This window comes from Anomaloglossus baeobatrachus, unplaced genomic scaffold (genome assembly GCF_048569485.1).
Source record: "Anomaloglossus baeobatrachus isolate aAnoBae1 unplaced genomic scaffold, aAnoBae1.hap1 Scaffold_410, whole genome shotgun sequence".
In the NCBI taxonomy this organism is placed as follows: Eukaryota; Metazoa; Chordata; class Amphibia; order Anura; family Aromobatidae; genus Anomaloglossus; species Anomaloglossus baeobatrachus.
In genome coordinates, this window is record NW_027443436.1 from 151,048 (window position 1) to 168,819 (window position 17,772).

The window sequence follows — 17,772 nt, forward strand, 5'->3', positions numbered from 1 at the left end:
TCCTCTCTTTTAAAAAAGGCTCACAACAAATCCCAGATACCAAAAGCCAGCAGCAAAGCGAGCGGCTTCCCTTTGGCAGCTTCTAGATGGGGCCACAAGGGGGCACCAACAGGCTGTGCTTGCTTGAGAGTCCCTCGCAGCAGGCAGCAAAAGGAGACTCGCACACCTGTTGGCTCGTGGAGCCCCCCAAGCAGCAGCGTGTATCTGTCTATCTTTGACCAGAGCAAATCAGGGGAAAGCGCGAACGCAGTCCCCCACTACCACAAATTATGCAGTCGAGTTTCCCGCATTTGGGGAAATCGCAGGGGTCAGCACACCCGGAGTGCAATGGATGAGCCTCACCCTGGGAGAACCACCTTAGTGATCATGGTATCTCCCCTGCCAGGTAAGTATGAGTTGGGAGCGCGCCGGCTCGACGGGCGCCCCTCCGGCGCAGGCCCGCTACATCGCGGAGTCTCCGGCGGTGGGGTGAGGCGGGATCCGGGGCCAAAGCCAGGCGTTCCTTCGAGAGGGTGCCACCGAGGCCAGCAGCCTGGGAGCCGGCTACACCCCTTCCATCCCCCCCATGGCAGGCCAAGCTCAAGGCGAAGGCCGTCGTCCAAGATGCACAGCAAGCCAGAGTCATTTGCATAGCGGGGCGGCGGCTTCGGAGCCCAACGTGCGTTCGACGCCTGTAAACAGGCAGAAGGCTGCAGCTCCGGCTGCTCGCTCAGGGCGGCAGGAAGAGGCCCGGCGTCGGAGGCTCAACGTCGGCAGCCCCACCAGGCGGCCGCAAAAAAGGGCCCGGCCGTGCACTTCCTGCTGCTGCAGCCGCAAGTGCCATCTTTGGAGCGTGCCCGCTGGCGCTCGCTACAAAGCTCCCCTCCCGGCTGAACCAAAGGCCAATTCCTGTCACTACACCAGCGGAGGCATCCACAGCCAGCGGGCCCAGGGGGAACTCGGCCGGTGTGTCCAAAGCAGCCAAGCAAAGATATCAGGACGCCAAATCAAGAGTTAAGGGTTTAAACGGAGAGAGGAAAACGAAAAAACAAAGACCAAGGAAGGAACCCCCCCCTCCCCTCCCCTCCCCTCCCCTCCCCTCCCCTCCTCTCTTTTAAAAAAGGCTCACAACAAATCCCAGATACCAAAAGCCAGCAGCAAAGCGAGCGGCTTCCCTTTGGCAGCTTCTAGATGGGGCCACAAGGGGGCACCAACAGGCTGTGCTTGCTTGAGAGTCCCTCGCAGCAGGCAGCAAAAGGAGACTCGCACACCTGTTGGCTCGTGGAGCCCCCCAAGCAGCAGCGTGTATCTGTCTATCTTTGACCAGAGCAAATCAGGGGAAAGCGCGAACGCAGTCCCCCACTACCACAAATTATGCAGTCGAGTTTCCCGCATTTGGGGAAATCGCAGGGGTCAGCACACCCGGAGTGCAATGGATGAGCCTCACCCTGGGAGAACCACCTTAGTGATCATGGTATCTCCCCTGCCAGGTAAGTATGAGTTGGGAGCGCGCCGGCTCGACGGGCGCCCCTCCGGCGCAGGCCCGCTACATCGCGGAGTCTCGGGCGGTGGGGTGAGGCGGGATCCGGGGCCAAAGCCAGGCGTTCCTTCGAGAGGGTGCCACCGAGGCCAGCAGCCTGGGAGCCGGCTACACCCCTTCCATCCCCCCCATGGCAGGCCAAGCTCAAGGCGAAGGCCGTCGTCCAAGATGCACAGCAAGCCAGAGTCATTTGCATAGCGGGGCGGCGGCTTCGGAGCCCAACGTGCGTTCGACGCCTGTAAACAGGCAGAAGGCTGCAGCTCCGGCTGCTCGCTCAGGGCGGCAGGAAGAGGCCCGGCGTCGGAGGCTCAACGTCGGCAGCCCCACCAGGCGGCCGCAAAAAAGGGCCCGGCCGTGCACTTCCTGCTGCTGCAGCCGCAAGTGCCATCTTTGGAGCGTGCCCGCTGGCGCTCGCTACAAAGCTCCCCTCCCGGCTGAACCAAAGGCCAATTCCTGTCACTACACCAGCGGAGGCATCCACAGCCAGCGGGCCCAGGGGGAACTCGGCCGGTGTGTCCAAAGCAGCCAAGCAAAGATATCAGGACGCCAAATCAAGAGTTAAGGGTTTAAACGGAGAGAGGAAAACGAAAAAACAAAGACCAAGGAAGGAACCCCCCCCTCCCCTCCTCTCTTTTAAAAAAGGCTCACAACAAATCCCAGATACCAAAAGCCAGCAGCAAAGCGAGCGGCTTCCCTTTGGCAGCTTCTAGATGGGGCCACAAGGGGGCACCAACAGGCTGTGCTTGCTTGAGAGTCCCTCGCAGCAGGCAGCAAAAGGAGACTCGCACACCTGTTGGCTCGTGGAGCCCCCCAAGCAGCAGCGTGTATCTGTCTATCTTTGACCAGAGCAAATCAGGGGAAAGCGCGAACGCAGTCCCCCACTACCACAAATTATGCAGTCGAGTTTCCCGCATTTGGGGAAATCGCAGGGGTCAGCACACCCGGAGTGCAATGGATGAGCCTCACCCTGGGAGAACCACCTTAGTGATCATGGTATCTCCCCTGCCAGGTAAGTATGAGTTGGGAGCGCGCCGGCTCGACGGGCGCCCCTCCGGCGCAGGCCCGCTACATCGCGGAGTCTCGGGCGGTGGGGTGAGGCGGGATCCGGGGCCAAAGCCAGGCGTTCCTTCGAGAGGGTGCCACCGAGGCCAGCAGCCTGGGAGCCGGCTACACCCCTTCCATCCCCCCCATGGCAGGCCAAGCTCAAGGCGAAGGCCGTCGTCCAAGATGCACAGCAAGCCAGAGTCATTTGCATAGCGGGGCGGCGGCTTCGGAGCCCAACGTGCGTTCGACGCCTGTAAACAGGCAGAAGGCTGCAGCTCCGGCTGCTCGCTCAGGGCGGCAGGAAGAGGCCCGGCGTCGGAGGCTCAACGTCGGCAGCCCCACCAGGCGGCCGCAAAAAAGGGCCCGGCCGTGCACTTCCTGCTGCTGCAGCCGCAAGTGCCATCTTTGGAGCGTGCCCGCTGGCGCTCGCTACAAAGCTCCCCTCCCGGCTGAACCAAAGGCCAATTCCTGTCACTACACCAGCGGAGGCATCCACAGCCAGCGGGCCCAGGGGGAACTCGGCCGGTGTGTCCAAAGCAGCCAAGCAAAGATATCAGGACGCCAAATCAAGAGTTAAGGGTTTAAACGGAGAGAGGAAAACGAAAAAACAAAGACCAAGGAAGGAACCCCCCCCTCCCCTCCCCTCCCCTCCCCTCTTTTAAAAAAGGCTCACAACAAATCCCAGATACCAAAAGCCAGCAGCAAAGCGAGCGGCTTCCCTTTGGCAGCTTCTAGATGGGGCCACAAGGGGGCACCAACAGGCTGTGCTTGCTTGAGAGTCCCTCGCAGCAGGCAGCAAAAGGAGACTCGCACACCTGTTGGCTCGTGGAGCCCCCCAAGCAGCAGCGTGTATCTGTCTATCTTTGACCAGAGCAAATCAGGGGAAAGCGCGAACGCAGTCCCCCACTACCACAAATTATGCAGTCGAGTTTCCCGCATTTGGGGAAATCGCAGGGGTCAGCACACCCGGAGTGCAATGGATGAGCCTCACCCTGGGAGAACCACCTTAGTGATCATGGTATCTCCCCTGCCAGGTAAGTATGAGTTGGGAGCGCGCCGGCTCGACGGGCGCCCCTCCGGCGCAGGCCCGCTACATCGCGGAGTCTCGGGCGGTGGGGTGAGGCGGGATCCGGGGCCAAAGCCAGGCGTTCCTTCGAGAGGGTGCCACCGAGGCCAGCAGCCTGGGAGCCGGCTACACCCCTTCCATCCCCCCCATGGCAGGCCAAGCTCAAGGCGAAGGCCGTCGTCCAAGATGCACAGCAAGCCAGAGTCATTTGCATAGCGGGGCGGCGGCTTCGGAGCCCAACGTGCGTTCGACGCCTGTAAACAGGCAGAAGGCTGCAGCTCCGGCTGCTCGCTCAGGGCGGCAGGAAGAGGCCCGGCGTCGGAGGCTCAACGTCGGCAGCCCCACCAGGCGGCCGCAAAAAAGGGCCCGGCCGTGCACTTCCTGCTGCTGCAGCCGCAAGTGCCATCTTTGGAGCGTGCCCGCTGGCGCTCGCTACAAAGCTCCCCTCCCGGCTGAACCAAAGGCCAATTCCTGTCACTACACCAGCGGAGGCATCCACAGCCAGCGGGCCCAGGGGGAACTCGGCCGGTGTGTCCAAAGCAGCCAAGCAAAGATATCAGGACGCCAAATCAAGAGTTAAGGGTTTAAACGGAGAGAGGAAAACGAAAAAACAAAGACCAAGGAAGGAACCCCCCCCTCCCCTCCCCTCCCCTCCCCTCCCCTCCTCTCTTTTAAAAAAGGCTCACAACAAATCCCAGATACCAAAAGCCAGCAGCAAAGCGAGCGGCTTCCCTTTGGCAGCTTCTAGATGGGGCCACAAGGGGGCACCAACAGGCTGTGCTTGCTTGAGAGTCCCTCGCAGCAGGCAGCAAAAGGAGACTCGCACACCTGTTGGCTCGTGGAGCCCCCCAAGCAGCAGCGTGTATCTGTCTATCTTTGACCAGAGCAAATCAGGGGAAAGCGCGAACGCAGTCCCCCACTACCACAAATTATGCAGTCGAGTTTCCCGCATTTGGGGAAATCGCAGGGGTCAGCACACCCGGAGTGCAATGGATGAGCCTCACCCTGGGAGAACCACCTTAGTGATCATGGTATCTCCCCTGCCAGGTAAGTATGAGTTGGGAGCGCGCCGGCTCGACGGGCGCCCCTCCGGCGCAGGCCCGCTACATCGCGGAGTCTCCGGCGGTGGGGTGAGGCGGGATCCGGGGCCAAAGCCAGGCGTTCCTTCGAGAGGGTGCCACCGAGGCCAGCAGCCTGGGAGCCGGCTACACCCCTTCCATCCCCCCCATGGCAGGCCAAGCTCAAGGCGAAGGCCGTCGTCCAAGATGCACAGCAAGCCAGAGTCATTTGCATAGCGGGGCGGCGGCTTCGGAGCCCAACGTGCGTTCGACGCCTGTAAACAGGCAGAAGGCTGCAGCTCCGGCTGCTCGCTCAGGGCGGCAGGAAGAGGCCCGGCGTCGGAGGCTCAACGTCGGCAGCCCCACCAGGCGGCCGCAAAAAAGGGCCCGGCCGTGCACTTCCTGCTGCTGCAGCCGCAAGTGCCATCTTTGGAGCGTGCCCGCTGGCGCTCGCTACAAAGCTCCCCTCCCGGCTGAACCAAAGGCCAATTCCTGTCACTACACCAGCGGAGGCATCCACAGCCAGCGGGCCCAGGGGGAACTCGGCCGGTGTGTCCAAAGCAGCCAAGCAAAGATATCAGGACGCCAAATCAAGAGTTAAGGGTTTAAACGGAGAGAGGAAAACGAAAAAACAAAGACCAAGGAAGGAACCCCCCCCCTCCCCTCCCCTCCTCTCTTTTAAAAAAGGCTCACAACAAATCCCAGATACCAAAAGCCAGCAGCAAAGCGAGCGGCTTCCCTTTGGCAGCTTCTAGATGGGGCCACAAGGGGGCACCAACAGGCTGTGCTTGCTTGAGAGTCCCTCGCAGCAGGCAGCAAAAGGAGACTCGCACACCTGTTGGCTCGTGGAGCCCCCCAAGCAGCAGCGTGTATCTGTCTATCTTTGACCAGAGCAAATCAGGGGAAAGCGCGAACGCAGTCCCCCACTACCACAAATTATGCAGTCGAGTTTCCCGCATTTGGGGAAATCGCAGGGGTCAGCACACCCGGAGTGCAATGGATGAGCCTCACCCTGGGAGAACCACCTTAGTGATCATGGTATCTCCCCTGCCAGGTAAGTATGAGTTGGGAGCGCGCCGGCTCGACGGGCGCCCCTCCGGCGCAGGCCCGCTACATCGCGGAGTCTCGGGCGGTGGGGTGAGGCGGGATCCGGGGCCAAAGCCAGGCGTTCCTTCGAGAGGGTGCCACCGAGGCCAGCAGCCTGGGAGCCGGCTACACCCCTTCCATCCCCCCCATGGCAGGCCAAGCTCAAGGCGAAGGCCGTCGTCCAAGATGCACAGCAAGCCAGAGTCATTTGCATAGCGGGGCGGCGGCTTCGGAGCCCAACGTGCGTTCGACGCCTGTAAACAGGCAGAAGGCTGCAGCTCCGGCTGCTCGCTCAGGGCGGCAGGAAGAGGCCCGGCGTCGGAGGCTCAACGTCGGCAGCCCCACCAGGCGGCCGCAAAAAAGGGCCCGGCCGTGCACTTCCTGCTGCTGCAGCCGCAAGTGCCATCTTTGGAGCGTGCCCGCTGGCGCTCGCTACAAAGCTCCCCTCCCGGCTGAACCAAAGGCCAATTCCTGTCACTACACCAGCGGAGGCATCCACAGCCAGCGGGCCCAGGGGGAACTCGGCCGGTGTGTCCAAAGCAGCCAAGCAAAGATATCAGGACGCCAAATCAAGAGTTAAGGGTTTAAACGGAGAGAGGAAAACGAAAAAACAAAGACCAAGGAAGGAACCCCCCCCTCCCCTCCCCTCCCCTCCCCTCCCCTCCCCTCCCCTCCCCTCCTTTAAAAAAGGCTCACAACAAATCCCAGATACCAAAAGCCAGCAGCAAAGCGAGCGGCTTCCCTTTGGCAGCTTCTAGATGGGGCCACAAGGGGGCACCAACAGGCTGTGCTTGCTTGAGAGTCCCTCGCAGCAGGCAGCAAAAGGAGACTCGCACACCTGTTGGCTCGTGGAGCCCCCCAAGCAGCAGCGTGTATCTGTCTATCTTTGACCAGAGCAAATCAGGGGAAAGCGCGAACGCAGTCCCCCACTACCACAAATTATGCAGTCGAGTTTCCCGCATTTGGGGAAATCGCAGGGGTCAGCACACCCGGAGTGCAATGGATGAGCCTCACCCTGGGAGAACCACCTTAGTGATCATGGTATCTCCCCTGCCAGGTAAGTATGAGTTGGGAGCGCGCCGGCTCGACGGGCGCCCCTCCGGCGCAGGCCCGCTACATCGCGGAGTCTCGGGCGGTGGGGTGAGGCGGGATCCGGGGCCAAAGCCAGGCGTTCCTTCGAGAGGGTGCCACCGAGGCCAGCAGCCTGGGAGCCGGCTACACCCCTTCCATCCCCCCCATGGCAGGCCAAGCTCAAGGCGAAGGCCGTCGTCCAAGATGCACAGCAAGCCAGAGTCATTTGCATAGCGGGGCGGCGGCTTCGGAGCCCAACGTGCGTTCGACGCCTGTAAACAGGCAGAAGGCTGCAGCTCCGGCTGCTCGCTCAGGGCGGCAGGAAGAGGCCCGGCGTCGGAGGCTCAACGTCGGCAGCCCCACCAGGCGGCCGCAAAAAAGGGCCCGGCCGTGCACTTCCTGCTGCTGCAGCCGCAAGTGCCATCTTTGGAGCGTGCCCGCTGGCGCTCGCTACAAAGCTCCCCTCCCGGCTGAACCAAAGGCCAATTCCTGTCACTACACCAGCGGAGGCATCCACAGCCAGCGGGCCCAGGGGGAACTCGGCCGGTGTGTCCAAAGCAGCCAAGCAAAGATATCAGGACGCCAAATCAAGAGTTAAGGGTTTAAACGGAGAGAGGAAAACGAAAAAACAAAGACCAAGGAAGGAACCCCCCCCCTCCCCTCCCCTCCTCTCTTTTAAAAAAGGCTCACAACAAATCCCAGATACCAAAAGCCAGCAGCAAAGCGAGCGGCTTCCCTTTGGCAGCTTCTAGATGGGGCCACAAGGGGGCACCAACAGGCTGTGCTTGCTTGAGAGTCCCTCGCAGCAGGCAGCAAAAGGAGACTCGCACACCTGTTGGCTCGTGGAGCCCCCCAAGCAGCAGCGTGTATCTGTCTATCTTTGACCAGAGCAAATCAGGGGAAAGCGCGAACGCAGTCCCCCACTACCACAAATTATGCAGTCGAGTTTCCCGCATTTGGGGAAATCGCAGGGGTCAGCACACCCGGAGTGCAATGGATGAGCCTCACCCTGGGAGAACCACCTTAGTGATCATGGTATCTCCCCTGCCAGGTAAGTATGAGTTGGGAGCGCGCCGGCTCGACGGGCGCCCCTCCGGCGCAGGCCCGCTACATCGCGGAGTCTCCGGCGGTGGGGTGAGGCGGGATCCGGGGCCAAAGCCAGGCGTTCCTTCGAGAGGGTGCCACCGAGGCCAGCAGCCTGGGAGCCGGCTACACCCCTTCCATCCCCCCCATGGCAGGCCAAGCTCAAGGCGAAGGCCGTCGTCCAAGATGCACAGCAAGCCAGAGTCATTTGCATAGCGGGGCGGCGGCTTCGGAGCCCAACGTGCGTTCGACGCCTGTAAACAGGCAGAAGGCTGCAGCTCCGGCTGCTCGCTCAGGGCGGCAGGAAGAGGCCCGGCGTCGGAGGCTCAACGTCGGCAGCCCCACCAGGCGGCCGCAAAAAAGGGCCCGGCCGTGCACTTCCTGCTGCTGCAGCCGCAAGTGCCATCTTTGGAGCGTGCCCGCTGGCGCTCGCTACAAAGCTCCCCTCCCGGCTGAACCAAAGGCCAATTCCTGTCACTACACCAGCGGAGGCATCCACAGCCAGCGGGCCCAGGGGGAACTCGGCCGGTGTGTCCAAAGCAGCCAAGCAAAGATATCAGGACGCCAAATCAAGAGTTAAGGGTTTAAACGGAGAGAGGAAAACGAAAAAACAAAGACCAAGGAAGGAACCCCCCCCTCCCCTCCCCTCCCCTCCCCTCCTCTCTTTTAAAAAAGGCTCACAACAAATCCCAGATACCAAAAGCCAGCAGCAAAGCGAGCGGCTTCCCTTTGGCAGCTTCTAGATGGGGCCACAAGGGGGCACCAACAGGCTGTGCTTGCTTGAGAGTCCCTCGCAGCAGGCAGCAAAAGGAGACTCGCACACCTGTTGGCTCGTGGAGCCCCCCAAGCAGCAGCGTGTATCTGTCTATCTTTGACCAGAGCAAATCAGGGGAAAGCGCGAACGCAGTCCCCCACTACCACAAATTATGCAGTCGAGTTTCCCGCATTTGGGGAAATCGCAGGGGTCAGCACACCCGGAGTGCAATGGATGAGCCTCACCCTGGGAGAACCACCTTAGTGATCATGGTATCTCCCCTGCCAGGTAAGTATGAGTTGGGAGCGCGCCGGCTCGACGGGCGCCCCTCCGGCGCAGGCCCGCTACATCGCGGAGTCTCGGGCGGTGGGGTGAGGCGGGATCCGGGGCCAAAGCCAGGCGTTCCTTCGAGAGGGTGCCACCGAGGCCAGCAGCCTGGGAGCCGGCTACACCCCTTCCATCCCCCCCATGGCAGGCCAAGCTCAAGGCGAAGGCCGTCGTCCAAGATGCACAGCAAGCCAGAGTCATTTGCATAGCGGGGCGGCGGCTTCGGAGCCCAACGTGCGTTCGACGCCTGTAAACAGGCAGAAGGCTGCAGCTCCGGCTGCTCGCTCAGGGCGGCAGGAAGAGGCCCGGCGTCGGAGGCTCAACGTCGGCAGCCCCACCAGGCGGCCGCAAAAAAGGGCCCGGCCGTGCACTTCCTGCTGCTGCAGCCGCAAGTGCCATCTTTGGAGCGTGCCCGCTGGCGCTCGCTACAAAGCTCCCCTCCCGGCTGAACCAAAGGCCAATTCCTGTCACTACACCAGCGGAGGCATCCACAGCCAGCGGGCCCAGGGGGAACTCGGCCGGTGTGTCCAAAGCAGCCAAGCAAAGATATCAGGACGCCAAATCAAGAGTTAAGGGTTTAAACGGAGAGAGGAAAACGAAAAAACAAAGACCAAGGAAGGAACCCCCCCCCTCCCCTCCCCTCCTCTCTTTTAAAAAAGGCTCACAACAAATCCCAGATACCAAAAGCCAGCAGCAAAGCGAGCGGCTTCCCTTTGGCAGCTTCTAGATGGGGCCACAAGGGGGCACCAACAGGCTGTGCTTGCTTGAGAGTCCCTCGCAGCAGGCAGCAAAAGGAGACTCGCACACCTGTTGGCTCGTGGAGCCCCCCAAGCAGCAGCGTGTATCTGTCTATCTTTGACCAGAGCAAATCAGGGGAAAGCGCGAACGCAGTCCCCCACTACCACAAATTATGCAGTCGAGTTTCCCGCATTTGGGGAAATCGCAGGGGTCAGCACACCCGGAGTGCAATGGATGAGCCTCACCCTGGGAGAACCACCTTAGTGATCATGGTATCTCCCCTGCCAGGTAAGTATGAGTTGGGAGCGCGCCGGCTCGACGGGCGCCCCTCCGGCGCAGGCCCGCTACATCGCGGAGTCTCGGGCGGTGGGGTGAGGCGGGATCCGGGGCCAAAGCCAGGCGTTCCTTCGAGAGGGTGCCACCGAGGCCAGCAGCCTGGGAGCCGGCTACACCCCTTCCATCCCCCCCATGGCAGGCCAAGCTCAAGGCGAAGGCCGTCGTCCAAGATGCACAGCAAGCCAGAGTCATTTGCATAGCGGGGCGGCGGCTTCGGAGCCCAACGTGCGTTCGACGCCTGTAAACAGGCAGAAGGCTGCAGCTCCGGCTGCTCGCTCAGGGCGGCAGGAAGAGGCCCGGCGTCGGAGGCTCAACGTCGGCAGCCCCACCAGGCGGCCGCAAAAAAGGGCCCGGCCGTGCACTTCCTGCTGCTGCAGCCGCAAGTGCCATCTTTGGAGCGTGCCCGCTGGCGCTCGCTACAAAGCTCCCCTCCCGGCTGAACCAAAGGCCAATTCCTGTCACTACACCAGCGGAGGCATCCACAGCCAGCGGGCCCAGGGGGAACTCGGCCGGTGTGTCCAAAGCAGCCAAGCAAAGATATCAGGACGCCAAATCAAGAGTTAAGGGTTTAAACGGAGAGAGGAAAACGAAAAAACAAAGACCAAGGAAGGAACCCCCCCCTCCCCTCCCCTCCTCTCTTTTAAAAAAGGCTCACAACAAATCCCAGATACCAAAAGCCAGCAGCAAAGCGAGCGGCTTCCCTTTGGCAGCTTCTAGATGGGGCCACAAGGGGGCACCAACAGGCTGTGCTTGCTTGAGAGTCCCTCGCAGCAGGCAGCAAAAGGAGACTCGCACACCTGTTGGCTCGTGGAGCCCCCCAAGCAGCAGCGTGTATCTGTCTATCTTTGACCAGAGCAAATCAGGGGAAAGCGCGAACGCAGTCCCCCACTACCACAAATTATGCAGTCGAGTTTCCCGCATTTGGGGAAATCGCAGGGGTCAGCACACCCGGAGTGCAATGGATGAGCCTCACCCTGGGAGAACCACCTTAGTGATCATGGTATCTCCCCTGCCAGGTAAGTATGAGTTGGGAGCGCGCCGGCTCGACGGGCGCCCCTCCGGCGCAGGCCCGCTACATCGCGGAGTCTCGGGCGGTGGGGTGAGGCGGGATCCGGGGCCAAAGCCAGGCGTTCCTTCGAGAGGGTGCCACCGAGGCCAGCAGCCTGGGAGCCGGCTACACCCCTTCCATCCCCCCCATGGCAGGCCAAGCTCAAGGCGAAGGCCGTCGTCCAAGATGCACAGCAAGCCAGAGTCATTTGCATAGCGGGGCGGCGGCTTCGGAGCCCAACGTGCGTTCGACGCCTGTAAACAGGCAGAAGGCTGCAGCTCCGGCTGCTCGCTCAGGGCGGCAGGAAGAGGCCCGGCGTCGGAGGCTCAACGTCGGCAGCCCCACCAGGCGGCCGCAAAAAAGGGCCCGGCCGTGCACTTCCTGCTGCTGCAGCCGCAAGTGCCATCTTTGGAGCGTGCCCGCTGGCGCTCGCTACAAAGCTCCCCTCCCGGCTGAACCAAAGGCCAATTCCTGTCACTACACCAGCGGAGGCATCCACAGCCAGCGGGCCCAGGGGGAACTCGGCCGGTGTGTCCAAAGCAGCCAAGCAAAGATATCAGGACGCCAAATCAAGAGTTAAGGGTTTAAACGGAGAGAGGAAAACGAAAAAACAAAGACCAAGGAAGGAACCCCCCCCCTCCCCTCCCCTCCCCTCCCCTCCCCTCCCCTCCTCTCTTTTAAAAAAGGCTCACAACAAATCCCAGATACCAAAAGCCAGCAGCAAAGCGAGCGGCTTCCCTTTGGCAGCTTCTAGATGGGGCCACAAGGGGGCACCAACAGGCTGTGCTTGCTTGAGAGTCCCTCGCAGCAGGCAGCAAAAGGAGACTCGCACACCTGTTGGCTCGTGGAGCCCCCCAAGCAGCAGCGTGTATCTGTCTATCTTTGACCAGAGCAAATCAGGGGAAAGCGCGAACGCAGTCCCCCACTACCACAAATTATGCAGTCGAGTTTCCCGCATTTGGGGAAATCGCAGGGGTCAGCACACCCGGAGTGCAATGGATGAGCCTCACCCTGGGAGAACCACCTTAGTGATCATGGTATCTCCCCTGCCAGGTAAGTATGAGTTGGGAGCGCGCCGGCTCGACGGGCGCCCCTCCGGCGCAGGCCCGCTACATCGCGGAGTCTCGGGCGGTGGGGTGAGGCGGGATCCGGGGCCAAAGCCAGGCGTTCCTTCGAGAGGGTGCCACCGAGGCCAGCAGCCTGGGAGCCGGCTACACCCCTTCCATCCCCCCCATGGCAGGCCAAGCTCAAGGCGAAGGCCGTCGTCCAAGATGCACAGCAAGCCAGAGTCATTTGCATAGCGGGGCGGCGGCTTCGGAGCCCAACGTGCGTTCGACGCCTGTAAACAGGCAGAAGGCTGCAGCTCCGGCTGCTCGCTCAGGGCGGCAGGAAGAGGCCCGGCGTCGGAGGCTCAACGTCGGCAGCCCCACCAGGCGGCCGCAAAAAAGGGCCCGGCCGTGCACTTCCTGCTGCTGCAGCCGCAAGTGCCATCTTTGGAGCGTGCCCGCTGGCGCTCGCTACAAAGCTCCCCTCCCGGCTGAACCAAAGGCCAATTCCTGTCACTACACCAGCGGAGGCATCCACAGCCAGCGGGCCCAGGGGGAACTCGGCCGGTGTGTCCAAAGCAGCCAAGCAAAGATATCAGGACGCCAAATCAAGAGTTAAGGGTTTAAACGGAGAGAGGAAAACGAAAAAACAAAGACCAAGGAAGGAACCCCCCCCTCCCCTCCCCTCCCCTCCCCTCCTCTCTTTTAAAAAAGGCTCACAACAAATCCCAGATACCAAAAGCCAGCAGCAAAGCGAGCGGCTTCCCTTTGGCAGCTTCTAGATGGGGCCACAAGGGGGCACCAACAGGCTGTGCTTGCTTGAGAGTCCCTCGCAGCAGGCAGCAAAAGGAGACTCGCACACCTGTTGGCTCGTGGAGCCCCCCAAGCAGCAGCGTGTATCTGTCTATCTTTGACCAGAGCAAATCAGGGGAAAGCGCGAACGCAGTCCCCCACTACCACAAATTATGCAGTCGAGTTTCCCGCATTTGGGGAAATCGCAGGGGTCAGCACACCCGGAGTGCAATGGATGAGCCTCACCCTGGGAGAACCACCTTAGTGATCATGGTATCTCCCCTGCCAGGTAAGTATGAGTTGGGAGCGCGCCGGCTCGACGGGCGCCCCTCCGGCGCAGGCCCGCTACATCGCGGAGTCTCGGGCGGTGGGGTGAGGCGGGATCCGGGGCCAAAGCCAGGCGTTCCTTCGAGAGGGTGCCACCGAGGCCAGCAGCCTGGGAGCCGGCTACACCCCTTCCATCCCCCCCATGGCAGGCCAAGCTCAAGGCGAAGGCCGTCGTCCAAGATGCACAGCAAGCCAGAGTCATTTGCATAGCGGGGCGGCGGCTTCGGAGCCCAACGTGCGTTCGACGCCTGTAAACAGGCAGAAGGCTGCAGCTCCGGCTGCTCGCTCAGGGCGGCAGGAAGAGGCCCGGCGTCGGAGGCTCAACGTCGGCAGCCCCACCAGGCGGCCGCAAAAAAGGGCCCGGCCGTGCACTTCCTGCTGCTGCAGCCGCAAGTGCCATCTTTGGAGCGTGCCCGCTGGCGCTCGCTACAAAGCTCCCCTCCCGGCTGAACCAAAGGCCAATTCCTGTCACTACACCAGCGGAGGCATCCACAGCCAGCGGGCCCAGGGGGAACTCGGCCGGTGTGTCCAAAGCAGCCAAGCAAAGATATCAGGACGCCAAATCAAGAGTTAAGGGTTTAAACGGAGAGAGGAAAACGAAAAAACAAAGACCAAGGAAGGAACCCCCCCCCTCCCCTCCTCTCTTTTAAAAAAGGCTCACAACAAATCCCAGATACCAAAAGCCAGCAGCAAAGCGAGCGGCTTCCCTTTGGCAGCTTCTAGATGGGGCCACAAGGGGGCACCAACAGGCTGTGCTTGCTTGAGAGTCCCTCGCAGCAGGCAGCAAAAGGAGACTCGCACACCTGTTGGCTCGTGGAGCCCCCCAAGCAGCAGCGTGTATCTGTCTATCTTTGACCAGAGCAAATCAGGGGAAAGCGCGAACGCAGTCCCCCACTACCACAAATTATGCAGTCGAGTTTCCCGCATTTGGGGAAATCGCAGGGGTCAGCACACCCGGAGTGCAATGGATGAGCCTCACCCTGGGAGAACCACCTTAGTGATCATGGTATCTCCCCTGCCAGGTAAGTATGAGTTGGGAGCGCGCCGGCTCGACGGGCGCCCCTCCGGCGCAGGCCCGCTACATCGCGGAGTCTCCGGCGGTGGGGTGAGGCGGGATCCGGGGCCAAAGCCAGGCGTTCCTTCGAGAGGGTGCCACCGAGGCCAGCAGCCTGGGAGCCGGCTACACCCCTTCCATCCCCCCCATGGCAGGCCAAGCTCAAGGCGAAGGCCGTCGTCCAAGATGCACAGCAAGCCAGAGTCATTTGCATAGCGGGGCGGCGGCTTCGGAGCCCAACGTGCGTTCGACGCCTGTAAACAGGCAGAAGGCTGCAGCTCCGGCTGCTCGCTCAGGGCGGCAGGAAGAGGCCCGGCGTCGGAGGCTCAACGTCGGCAGCCCCACCAGGCGGCCGCAAAAAAGGGCCCGGCCGTGCACTTCCTGCTGCTGCAGCCGCAAGTGCCATCTTTGGAGCGTGCCCGCTGGCGCTCGCTACAAAGCTCCCCTCCCGGCTGAACCAAAGGCCAATTCCTGTCACTACACCAGCGGAGGCATCCACAGCCAGCGGGCCCAGGGGGAACTCGGCCGGTGTGTCCAAAGCAGCCAAGCAAAGATATCAGGACGCCAAATCAAGAGTTAAGGGTTTAAACGGAGAGAGGAAAACGAAAAAACAAAGACCAAGGAAGGAACCCCCCCCCTCCCCTCCCCTCCCCTCCTCTCTTTTAAAAAAGGCTCACAACAAATCCCAGATACCAAAAGCCAGCAGCAAAGCGAGCGGCTTCCCTTTGGCAGCTTCTAGATGGGGCCACAAGGGGGCACCAACAGGCTGTGCTTGCTTGAGAGTCCCTCGCAGCAGGCAGCAAAAGGAGACTCGCACACCTGTTGGCTCGTGGAGCCCCCCAAGCAGCAGCGTGTATCTGTCTATCTTTGACCAGAGCAAATCAGGGGAAAGCGCGAACGCAGTCCCCCACTACCACAAATTATGCAGTCGAGTTTCCCGCATTTGGGGAAATCGCAGGGGTCAGCACACCCGGAGTGCAATGGATGAGCCTCACCCTGGGAGAACCACCTTAGTGATCATGGTATCTCCCCTGCCAGGTAAGTATGAGTTGGGAGCGCGCCGGCTCGACGGGCGCCCCTCCGGCGCAGGCCCGCTACATCGCGGAGTCTCGGGCGGTGGGGTGAGGCGGGATCCGGGGCCAAAGCCAGGCGTTCCTTCGAGAGGGTGCCACCGAGGCCAGCAGCCTGGGAGCCGGCTACACCCCTTCCATCCCCCCCATGGCAGGCCAAGCTCAAGGCGAAGGCCGTCGTCCAAGATGCACAGCAAGCCAGAGTCATTTGCATAGCGGGGCGGCGGCTTCGGAGCCCAACGTGCGTTCGACGCCTGTAAACAGGCAGAAGGCTGCAGCTCCGGCTGCTCGCTCAGGGCGGCAGGAAGAGGCCCGGCGTCGGAGGCTCAACGTCGGCAGCCCCACCAGGCGGCCGCAAAAAAGGGCCCGGCCGTGCACTTCCTGCTGCTGCAGCCGCAAGTGCCATCTTTGGAGCGTGCCCGCTGGCGCTCGCTACAAAGCTCCCCTCCCGGCTGAACCAAAGGCCAATTCCTGTCACTACACCAGCGGAGGCATCCACAGCCAGCGGGCCCAGGGGGAACTCGGCCGGTGTGTCCAAAGCAGCCAAGCAAAGATATCAGGACGCCAAATCAAGAGTTAAGGGTTTAAACGGAGAGAGGAAAACGAAAAAACAAAGACCAAGGAAGGAACCCCCCCCTCCCCCCCTCCCCTCCCCTCCCCTCCCCTCCCCTCCCCTCCCCTCCCCTCCCCTCCCCTCCCCTCCCCTCCCCTCCCCTCCCCTCCCCTCCCCTCCCCTCCCCTCCCCTCCCCTCCCCTCCCCTCCTCTCTTTTAAAAAAGGCTCACAACAAATCCCAGATACCAAAAGCCAGCAGCAAAGCGAGCGGCTTCCCTTTGGCAGCTTCTAGATGGGGCCACAAGGGGGCACCAACAGGCTGTGCTTGCTTGAGAGTCCCTCGCAGCAGGCAGCAAAAGGAGACTCGCACACCTGTTGGCTCGTGGAGCCCCCCAAGCAGCAGCGTGTATCTGTCTATCTTTGACCAGAGCAAATCAGGGGAAAGCGCGAACGCAGTCCCCCACTACCACAAATTATGCAGTCGAGTTTCCCGCATTTGGGGAAATCGCAGGGGTCAGCACACCCGGAGTGCAATGGATGAGCCTCACCCTGGGAGAACCACCTTAGTGATCATGGTATCTCCCCTGCCAGGTAAGTATGAGTTGGGAGCGCGCCGGCTCGACGGGCGCCCCTCCGGCGCAGGCCCGCTACATCGCGGAGTCTCCGGCGGTGGGGTGAGGCGGGATCCGGGGCCAAAGCCAGGCGTTCCTTCGAGAGGGTGCCACCGAGGCCAGCAGCCTGGGAGCCGGCTACACCCCTTCCATCCCCCCCATGGCAGGCCAAGCTCAAGGCGAAGGCCGTCGTCCAAGATGCACAGCAAGCCAGAGTCATTTGCATAGCGGGGCGGCGGCTTCGGAGCCCAACGTGCGTTCGACGCCTGTAAACAGGCAGAAGGCTGCAGCTCCGGCTGCTCGCTCAGGGCGGCAGGAAGAGGCCCGGCGTCGGAGGCTCAACGTCGGCAGCCCCACCAGGCGGCCGCAAAAAAGGGCCCGGCCGTGCACTTCCTGCTGCTGCAGCCGCAAGTGCCATCTTTGGAGCGTGCCCGCTGGCGCTCGCTACAAAGCTCCCCTCCCGGCTGAACCAAAGGCCAATTCCTGTCACTACACCAGCGGAGGCATCCACAGCCAGCGGGCCCAGGGGGAACTCGGCCGGTGTGTCCAAAGCAGCCAAGCAAAGATATCAGGACGCCAAATCAAGAGTTAAGGGTTTAAACGGAGAGAGGAAAACGAAAAAACAAAGACCAAGGAAGGAACCCCCCCCTCCCCTCCCCTCCCCTCCTCTCTTTTAAAAAAGGCTCACAACAAATCCCAGATACCAAAAGCCAGCAGCAAAGCGAGCGGCTTCCCTTTGGCAGCTTCTAGATGGGGCCACAAGGGGGCACCAACAGGCTGTGCTTGCTTGAGAGTCCCTCGCAGCAGGCAGCAAAAGGAGACTCGCACACCTGTTGGCTCGTGGAGCCCCCCAAGCAGCAGCGTGTATCTGTCTATCTTTGACCAGAGCAAATCAGGGGAAAGCGCGAACGCAGTCCCCCACTACCACAAATTATGCAGTCGAGTTTCCCGCATTTGGGGAAATCGCAGGGGTCAGCACACCCGGAGTGCAATGGATGAGCCTCACCCTGGGAGAACCACCTTAGTGATCATGGTATCTCCCCTGCCAGGTAAGTATGAGTTGGGAGCGCGCCGGCTCGACGGGCGCCCCTCCGGCGCAGGCCCGCTACATCGCGGAGTCTCGGGCGGTGGGGTGAGGCGGGATCCGGGGCCAAAGCCAGGCGTTCCTTCGAGAGGGTGCCACCGAGG

The 17,772-nt window shown here is 61.7% G+C and overlaps 17 non-coding genes across 17 annotated transcripts; all 17 read right to left on the minus strand.

Moving 5' to 3' along the window:
* Nucleotides 1-229: 229 nt before the first annotated feature.
* Nucleotides 230-393, minus strand: LOC142277335 (U1 spliceosomal RNA). The gene has a single exon (XR_012740501.1). It is a non-coding gene; the product is annotated as a U1 spliceosomal RNA (small nuclear RNA).
* Nucleotides 394-1,313: 920 nt separating this feature from the next.
* LOC142277336 (U1 spliceosomal RNA) lies at nucleotides 1,314-1,477 on the minus strand. The gene has a single exon (XR_012740502.1). It is a non-coding gene; the product is annotated as a U1 spliceosomal RNA (small nuclear RNA).
* Nucleotides 1,478-2,372: 895 nt separating this feature from the next.
* Nucleotides 2,373-2,536, minus strand: LOC142277337 (U1 spliceosomal RNA). The gene has a single exon (XR_012740503.1). It is a non-coding gene; the product is annotated as a U1 spliceosomal RNA (small nuclear RNA).
* Nucleotides 2,537-3,441: 905 nt separating this feature from the next.
* On the minus strand, nucleotides 3,442-3,605 carry LOC142277338 (U1 spliceosomal RNA). The gene has a single exon (XR_012740504.1). It is a non-coding gene; the product is annotated as a U1 spliceosomal RNA (small nuclear RNA).
* Nucleotides 3,606-4,520: 915 nt separating this feature from the next.
* On the minus strand, nucleotides 4,521-4,684 carry LOC142277339 (U1 spliceosomal RNA). Its single transcript, XR_012740505.1, has one exon. It is a non-coding gene; the product is annotated as a U1 spliceosomal RNA (small nuclear RNA).
* A 901-nt stretch (nucleotides 4,685-5,585) lies between these two features.
* Nucleotides 5,586-5,749, minus strand: LOC142277341 (U1 spliceosomal RNA). The gene has a single exon (XR_012740507.1). It is a non-coding gene; the product is annotated as a U1 spliceosomal RNA (small nuclear RNA).
* A 925-nt stretch (nucleotides 5,750-6,674) lies between these two features.
* On the minus strand, nucleotides 6,675-6,838 carry LOC142277342 (U1 spliceosomal RNA). The gene has a single exon (XR_012740508.1). It is a non-coding gene; the product is annotated as a U1 spliceosomal RNA (small nuclear RNA).
* Nucleotides 6,839-7,739: 901 nt separating this feature from the next.
* On the minus strand, nucleotides 7,740-7,903 carry LOC142277343 (U1 spliceosomal RNA). Its single transcript, XR_012740509.1, has one exon. It is a non-coding gene; the product is annotated as a U1 spliceosomal RNA (small nuclear RNA).
* Nucleotides 7,904-8,813: 910 nt separating this feature from the next.
* LOC142277344 (U1 spliceosomal RNA) lies at nucleotides 8,814-8,977 on the minus strand. The gene has a single exon (XR_012740510.1). It is a non-coding gene; the product is annotated as a U1 spliceosomal RNA (small nuclear RNA).
* A 901-nt stretch (nucleotides 8,978-9,878) lies between these two features.
* On the minus strand, nucleotides 9,879-10,042 carry LOC142277346 (U1 spliceosomal RNA). The gene has a single exon (XR_012740511.1). It is a non-coding gene; the product is annotated as a U1 spliceosomal RNA (small nuclear RNA).
* Nucleotides 10,043-10,942: 900 nt separating this feature from the next.
* On the minus strand, nucleotides 10,943-11,106 carry LOC142277347 (U1 spliceosomal RNA). Its single transcript, XR_012740512.1, has one exon. It is a non-coding gene; the product is annotated as a U1 spliceosomal RNA (small nuclear RNA).
* Nucleotides 11,107-12,027: 921 nt separating this feature from the next.
* On the minus strand, nucleotides 12,028-12,191 carry LOC142277348 (U1 spliceosomal RNA). The gene has a single exon (XR_012740513.1). It is a non-coding gene; the product is annotated as a U1 spliceosomal RNA (small nuclear RNA).
* A 910-nt stretch (nucleotides 12,192-13,101) lies between these two features.
* LOC142277349 (U1 spliceosomal RNA) lies at nucleotides 13,102-13,265 on the minus strand. Its single transcript, XR_012740514.1, has one exon. It is a non-coding gene; the product is annotated as a U1 spliceosomal RNA (small nuclear RNA).
* An 896-nt stretch (nucleotides 13,266-14,161) lies between these two features.
* LOC142277350 (U1 spliceosomal RNA) lies at nucleotides 14,162-14,325 on the minus strand. The gene has a single exon (XR_012740515.1). It is a non-coding gene; the product is annotated as a U1 spliceosomal RNA (small nuclear RNA).
* A 906-nt stretch (nucleotides 14,326-15,231) lies between these two features.
* On the minus strand, nucleotides 15,232-15,395 carry LOC142277351 (U1 spliceosomal RNA). The gene has a single exon (XR_012740516.1). It is a non-coding gene; the product is annotated as a U1 spliceosomal RNA (small nuclear RNA).
* Nucleotides 15,396-16,408: 1,013 nt separating this feature from the next.
* Nucleotides 16,409-16,572, minus strand: LOC142277353 (U1 spliceosomal RNA). The gene has a single exon (XR_012740518.1). It is a non-coding gene; the product is annotated as a U1 spliceosomal RNA (small nuclear RNA).
* A 905-nt stretch (nucleotides 16,573-17,477) lies between these two features.
* LOC142277354 (U1 spliceosomal RNA) lies at nucleotides 17,478-17,641 on the minus strand. The gene has a single exon (XR_012740519.1). It is a non-coding gene; the product is annotated as a U1 spliceosomal RNA (small nuclear RNA).
* Nucleotides 17,642-17,772: the final 131 nt, after the last annotated feature.